The sequence below is a fragment of the Oryctolagus cuniculus genome, chromosome 6 (assembly GCF_964237555.1).
Source record: "Oryctolagus cuniculus chromosome 6, mOryCun1.1, whole genome shotgun sequence".
In the NCBI taxonomy this organism is placed as follows: domain Eukaryota; kingdom Metazoa; phylum Chordata; class Mammalia; order Lagomorpha; family Leporidae; genus Oryctolagus; species Oryctolagus cuniculus.
Window position 1 is genome coordinate 22,054,656 of NC_091437.1, and position 7,535 is coordinate 22,062,190.

Sequence of the window (7,535 nt, forward strand, 5' to 3'; positions counted from 1 at the left end):
GGCAGTCGAGGGAAGTGGAGCGTTAACTGCCACATGCATGGTTTTGTGACCCAGCCTGCCTTTCTGTCACTGAGGTCCCAAAGGGGATGTACCCTGTGACTTCACTGTAGAACGAGAGGAGACTTAAAAAGCCAGAAGTGCCCTACCGCCTGCTGTGGGCTGGTGCCACATCCAGCAGCCAGACCCACATCCACAGCAAGGACCTCAGACTGGGCCTGTGAAAACTGCAGGAAGCCAGGGAGAGAGGGCTGGCGCTGTGGCACAGCAGGTTAAGCAGCCGCCTGCAGTGCTGGCATCCCGTATCAGAGTGCCGGTTTGAGTCCGGCTGCTCTGCTTGTGATCCAGCTCCCTGCTAACGCGCCTGGGAAGGCAGTGGATGATGGACCAAGTGCTTGGACCACTGCCGCCCGTGTGAGAGAAGAGGATGGAGTACCAGACTCGCGGCCCAGCCACAGCTTTTGCAGCCCTCTGAAGCGTTAAACAGCGGATGCAAGGTCTCAGTCTCTCCCTTTCTCTGCTACTCTGCCTTTCAAATAAAAAAAAACCTAAATCTTAAAAAGCAGCCATGGAGGTCTTCCAGGACGTGAGGGACTTGAAGCCATACCTGGCTTCTGAGTTAATGCATGGGCAGGCAAGAAGGTATGGGGTTCCACGCCGGGTGCTGGGGACATGGCCTGGGTGCGCTGAGAAAGACCCACAGGGACTTGCACTGCTGACGGCAGGTCTTCTGTCTCTAAGCAGAACGTGGATGTGAGCAGCTTTCACCTCAACATCAAGGGCTGCCCACAGGGCTTTCTCCCACAGGTTGTAGGTTCCCAGCCACGGACACAGCCACACAGAGACCAGATGCTAACCAGTCAGCATTACTGGAGCCACACTCTAGGGTCTCCCCACCCTTCCCTAAGGGTGATGTCAACAATAGGGCCACCAGCAATGGGCATGCTGATCTGATGATGTGGTTTTAACATGGCCTTCCTGCTATGGCTTTTCTTAAAATAAAATTCATTAGTATTTCCTAAGCACGTTAGTTTTTCAGTGGTTTATGATGTTTCTCCCCAAAAACACAGCCCTCAGCAGATCCACAAGCCATGAGATAAGAAAGACATGAGCTGACCCAGCGCTATGGCATAGTAGGCTGAGCCTCTGCCTGCGATGCTAGCATCCCATATGAGCACTGGTTCCAGTCCCGGCTGTGCCACTTCCAATCCCACTCCCTGCTAATATGCCTGGGAAAGCGGTAGAAGATGGCCCAAGTGCTTGAGCCCCTGTACCTGCACGGGAGACCTGGAAGAAGATCCTGGTTCCTGGCTTCAGATTGGCCCAGCCCCGGTCATGGCAGCCATTGCAGAGTGAACCATCAGATGGCAGACCTGTCTCTCTCTCCCTGTCTGTAACTGTGCCTCTCAAATAAATTAATTCATAATCTTTAAAATAAAAACTAGGCAGACAGACATGACCCCGCTTCTCCTTCCCCCCCCCACCCCCTGCCCCCAGAGAGGCTGGCACGAGCGCATCGGAGCCGGCTGAGCGACAGCGTTGGCACAGCCGAGGCCGGCAGCCCGCCCGGCTGCCCACTCCGAGTCCTCTCACGCTGAAAGTCCGTAGATTTTATGACCCTCAGTGCTTCCTGGCACAGACTCGCCCCACGGTGATTCATTTCTCCTCCGCAGCGTTGTCAGTGTTTGGGTTTTCTACTTAGTTCTCAATGAACCAGCTATCATAGTTATAGCTCCCTAGAAAACGCCATACAGTAACTCTGTCAAGGATTTTATTTGCTTGGACGGATCGTTTTATTTCAGCAAGGTGTTTTATTGGCCTGGAGAGCCGTGAATCACTTCCAAGGTGGATGAAAGATGACCCGCCCCACGCAGGTTGATGGAGGACGCTGCCATCACGCCTCCCGACTGCGGAGGTGAGAGCAAGTCAACCTCGTACAGATCATGGAAAACAGAACCCTGCGGGCGACTTCACGCGCTCCTCTGGACCGGGGTTAAGGAGCTGACCCCAACCCCTGTTTCGATGCCGCCTCTCAACACACTTGGCCGGGGGACCCCAGACACAGCAGCGCGCAGCCCCCCACGCCAGTGCACGTCTCCTTGGACCCACCCACACCCGTCACCACGGCGCCATGGAGCCGGAAGTCGGCTATGCAGAGGTGCAATGGACAGAAGTCGGCCATGCAGGGGGAATGGGATTGGAGGTTCTACAGCGCTCCTACTGTCTTACGCCCTGAATCTCAGTGCTTTCACGGCACAAAAGCGCCTTTCTCATTCTCCCCTGCTCTCCGAGGCGTGCGGTCAGGCCACAATGCAGGTAGTCTGTCCAGGTCTCCAGTCTGGCTACAGCAAGAGACGGGAAAGAACCTTTACAGATCAAGGAGCCGTTCTTCGCCAGTGACGCTCCCTGGCACCAACAGCCGTAGGGAAACTCAGCAGGTTCCCCACAGAGGCCCAGGCCCGACCTCACTGGCTTCAGGCCGGCCAGAGTCCTCTATGCAGCGCCAGGCGTGGGAGTGGCCCTCGCATCTCATCACTGGCCTATAACACAAGCGATAATAACAATCACCAAGGGAACAGCTTCTAAGGCCCCGTATATCCCATCTGCACGGGACCTGCTGCTCCGCTCAGATGTTACATTGCTCTATTATGGAATTCACGTTAGAGCATTTTCCATGTAAAGAATCATTTCAGTGAGCAAAGTACTTTTTTTCTTTTCCAAATCCTGTTTTAATTAGAAAATTGATGGAAAATATAGAACTAGCGCCCCATAGCTACTGTAAAAAATCTATTCGGAAGCCTTGAAAATATTGGCGAATTATAAAAGAAATTGAACTCTGATATTTTTCTCCCATTTTATTGTTCCCGATTCCCTGAAAAGCGTCCCACATTGTATTTCTCCGGCTTGGAAGATGGATGTATTTTCCCCCTTAGAACCTGTAGGTATTCTAATTATATGTAAATCAGCTAAATCAGTTAAAGGGTATTTAAGATGTTAAAAGCTTTTGCTCAACTGCTCACCATCCTTTAAGAAAAAGTCTATTTCCAGCGCCCCTGCAGGCTCCTCCCTGCCTGGGTGCCCGCGGGAGCCTTGGCGGTGCCACGTTCTGAGCTGTGCGAGAAGCTGGGCTTCAACCAGACTGGGGAGCAAGTCCACCTCTCCCCTTCCTCACCCAACACTTTTTTTTTAAGGTTTATTTATTTATTTGGAATTCAGAGTTACACAGAGACAGAGGGAGAGGCAGAGAAAGAGAGGGAGAGAGAGAGGTCTTCCAACTGCTGGTTCACTCCCCAGTTGGCTGCAATGGCTGGAGCTGGGCTGATCTGAAGCCAGGAGCCAGAAGCTTCTTCCAGGTCTCCCATGCGGGGCAGGGACCCAAGGTCTTGGGCCATCTTCTACTGCTTTCCCAGGCCACAGCAGAGAGCTGGATCAGAAGTGGAGCAGCCGGGTCTCAAACCAGCACCCACATGGGATGCCAGCACTGCAGGCAGCGGTTTTACCGGATAAGCCACAGTACCAGCCCCACCCAAGACTCCCCCCTCCCACTCAGCTTTGAGCTACACAACTGGACAAAGAAGCGAAACAGAGATTAAGTTGTCCCGGTAGGGAGAAGGCCTCCTTGCGTGTAGCCCCTGCTTGTGGATCATGGCTCCAGATGGATTTCTACAGAGTCATTACCGCCCCGCTACCCAAGTCGCATTCTCTGCTGGTCTCCCAGCTACGCTGATGGCTCCCGAACGGCCAGCTCAGTCCCTGAGTGCCAGGACACCTTCGTTCAGTTGTCTCTCGGGCACTGCCAACTGTGCATGTCACAGTCTGCCAGCCTGCCCCGCCCACTCACCTGCACCCTGGGGAAGGGCTGCACCCCGCTTCTGCCCCCGCCTTGCTCTTCCTCTCCCTCCACTCTGACTGCTCGGCCAAGCTCCACTGGGGCCATCTCCACAACCCAACCCTGGCGAGCCCTGCGGTTACCAGCTCCACTGCCCCGTCCAAGCCACAGCACCGCCGGCCCACGTCTCGCAATGGTCTTCGCCCCGATTCTGCCCCTCAGGACCTGCCCTTCAGCAGCCAGGGGGGATCCTTGCAGGACATGAGGAAGATGGCATCACTTCCAGGCTCACAACACTCGGTGGCCTCCCATGTTACACGGCATCAAAGGAGAAGTCCTTGATTCAGCCCCTCAGACCCTCCCTGCCTCATCTTCCACCTGCCTCCTTCAGCTTCAGCTTTTGCTGCTCGAGCACAGAGCTGTTTGTGCCCCGGTGCCTTTGCACTGAAATGCTCTTTAGCAAGACACCCTGTCAGGTCTCCGCTCCAGCAGCAGCCTGATTTCTTTCTTTCTTTCTTTTTGACAGGCAGAGTGGACAGAGAGAGAGAGAGACAGAGAGAAAGGTCTTCCTTTGCCATTGGTTCACCTCCCAATGGCCACTGTGGCCGGCGCACCACACTGATCCGAAGCCAGGAGCCAGGTGCTTCTCCTGGTCTCCCATGGGGTGCAGGGCCCAAGCACTTGGGCCATCCTGCACTGCCCTCCCGGGCCACAGCAGAGAGCTGGACTGGAAGAGGAGCAACCAGGACAGAATTTGGTGCCCTGACCAGGACTAGAACTCGGGGTGCGGGCGCTGCAGGCAGAAGATTAGCCTAGTGAGCCACGGTGCAGGCGATTTGTTTCAAATGCAATATCCTCAACCCTGCCCCTACCTTCCCACTATATCTTTTTCAGACTATGCGTCATCCCGGCACACATCTTGTATTGGACGTGTTTATTTCTTGCCGGTTGTTCTCCCTGTACAGTATAAACGCCACTGCAGCAGGGATCAGCATGTTTGGTTCGGTGATGTGTCCACTCAGAGCAGTGCCTGGCACGCTTAGTAAGTATTTGTTGAATGAAGGAATAAAGTTGCATGCATTGGAGAATCAATGCATTTGGCTGAATCAGGAAGTCATGTTCACTTTTCACGCCCAGGCATATCTGTGGTGGGGGAACCAATGGCTGCCCAAGGGGCTCCTTGAGACAGCACTAGCAGGTGCAGGACTGTGACCAAACTTGAAGGACGGTGTCCCATCCGACCGTGTGGCAAATGGCACCCCGGAGCACCCCCTGGGCTGGGTTCCTGAGCCACAAGCATGTCCAAGGCAGGGCTGGGGGAAGGCACATGTGTGTCTCGCAGGCCCTGAGGCCCCAGCTGCAGGGTGTTAAGCACAGAGCCATGCAGTGCGGGGAAACTCAGCCCCCCCCCCAACTCTAGCCTGGTCAGGAGAGGGATGGAACTAAAACTGCAGGTGTTGGGGCCAGCACTGTGGCATAGAGGATTAGGACCCAGCCTGCAGCAATGGCATCTCATCTGGGCGCCAGTTCATGTCCTGGCTGCTCCACTTCCGATCCAGCTCTCTGCTATGTGCTACGAAAGCAGTGGAAAATGGCCCAAGTCCTTGGGCCCCTGCACCTGCGTGGGAGACCTGAGAGAAGCTCCTGGCTCTTAGTTTGGCATTGGCGCAGCTCTGGCCATTGCGGCCATTTGGGGAGTGAACCAGCAGATAGAAGACCATTCTCTCCACCTCTGCCTCTGCCTCTCTGTAGCTTTGCCTTTCAAATAAATAAACAAAACTTAAAAAAAAAAAAAAAAAACACCTTGCAAGTATCTCTCACTAAATGCCGCCTCTGTGCACAGCCATATGACAGACAGGAAAAGCCACTCTCCCTTCCACGTGGATGCCACGCGGCTCTGTCTTGTCCAGGCTCAGAGAGCTATAGCAGCAAACTGGGCTGTGAGGGTGTGTACCTGAGACCCCTACAGGAGTGACAGGGACCAGGGGGGAGACAGACCCTCTGACACTTGGGCGAGGACATCCCCTGGGCCTGGGAACACTCAGGTCCCTTACGGGGGCCACCTCCAGCCCTGCTAGTGACATCACCAGGTTGGAGGGGAGGCTGCCCGGGGGGAGTGGCTCCTGGGCACGAGGTCAGCTGCCGCTGAAAGCAGTGGGGCTCGGTGCTGCCGGTGAGCCGCACACCTGGGGGTGGGGAGCAGCAGAAAGGGCCAGAAAGCCTCCCCGCTTCGTTCGCTCTTACAAGGTGACAGCTAGAAAGGAAAGGAATCAGATAAAAGGAAAAGGCAAATTATGATATTAAAAATTCACTTCCATTTAGCAAATTTGCTATTAGCATCACAATTCAGGATATTTTAATGATTACAGCCTCACATAAGAGGCATAATTGGGCACCTCGCTGATAGGATTTAAGGAGCACCAGAAAAATCCCTTCCCCAAAATCATTTCTTCAACAACACAAGCCCCCTCCCCAGTAAGGGCTGGATGTGCCTGGCGCTTCCCTGGCCCCTCCTTGGAAATCCCCATTTCCCAGGGCCTCCGGGCCAGGCAGGGCCGGGCAGGGCAGGGCAGGGGAGAGGTGAGTCCGAGGGCTCAGATGGCCCAGACTGGGTGAGCGTGAGGCTGGAAGCGCAGCTGCAGGCTGCGCCTCCCTCAGTCTTCTTTGTTGCCCAATACAGAACACTCCTGAGGCCAGCGCCTGCTGTGTTCCCACCTCAATTCAAAACCCAGTGAGCATCTGGGGGGAGGGGGAAGCTGGACACAGCAGCGCCCGGCAGCTGGGGAGCTGTCCTGCCCAGGTTGGGCTCATGGCGGCCCGGGAATGCCCTGACCGTGCACACACACCCAGACTGGCCTGGCAGCACAGACCACCCAGCTGCGCCACTCTGGGACCCATGCAGGAGCATGCTGAGAGCAAACAGCCACCCTCACACAGCCACGGAGAGCCGGCACAACCCCAGGCGACGAGCCCCAGCGGCCCCAGCGGCCTGTCTCAGGGCAGGCGAGCTCACACCCCAGGTCCAGCCCCAGGCTGCCCCACCTGTGGCAACCACAAGCGCTGGGCTGAGCTGCTCTGCTCTGCCAGTGTCGAAGCCACCAAGAGCTTCCCACGAAGCTCAAGGTGAAAGCCCAAGTCCCAAGCTGGACAGACACCTGTGCAAGACCTGGCTCCTGCCACCCCTCCAAGGCCCCCCTGTACAGCTGCACGCTCAGCTCCCCAGATGCCCGCATGGCTGCAGGCCCGTGTCTCCTCCACAGCACACCTCTCCCAGGCCCTGGAGCTGGGGCCTGAGTTCCACAGGAAGGGAGAAAATGCAACAAAGCTCGGTGTGTGCCGAGGCGGAGCTGTTTTCCTGCGATAGGTATCCCTTGTGGGGCCAGCACTGTGGCGTGGTAGCTTGGGCCTCAGCCTACAGCACTGGCATCCCATGTGGGCATCCGTTTGAGTCCCAGCTGCTCCATGTCCAATGCAGCTCCCTGCTAATGCGCCTGGGAAAACAGCTGAGGATGGCCCAAGTGGAAAGTCCTTGGGCCCCTGCACCCACGTGGAGGGCCCAGAAGAACCTCCTGCCCCCTGGCTTCCGATCTGCTCAGCTCCAGCCATTGAGGCCATTTTGAGGGTGAACCAGAGGATGGAAGATCGCTCTCTGTCTCTTCCTCTGTCTGGAACTCAGCCTCTCAAATAAACAAACCTTTAAAAAATAAAA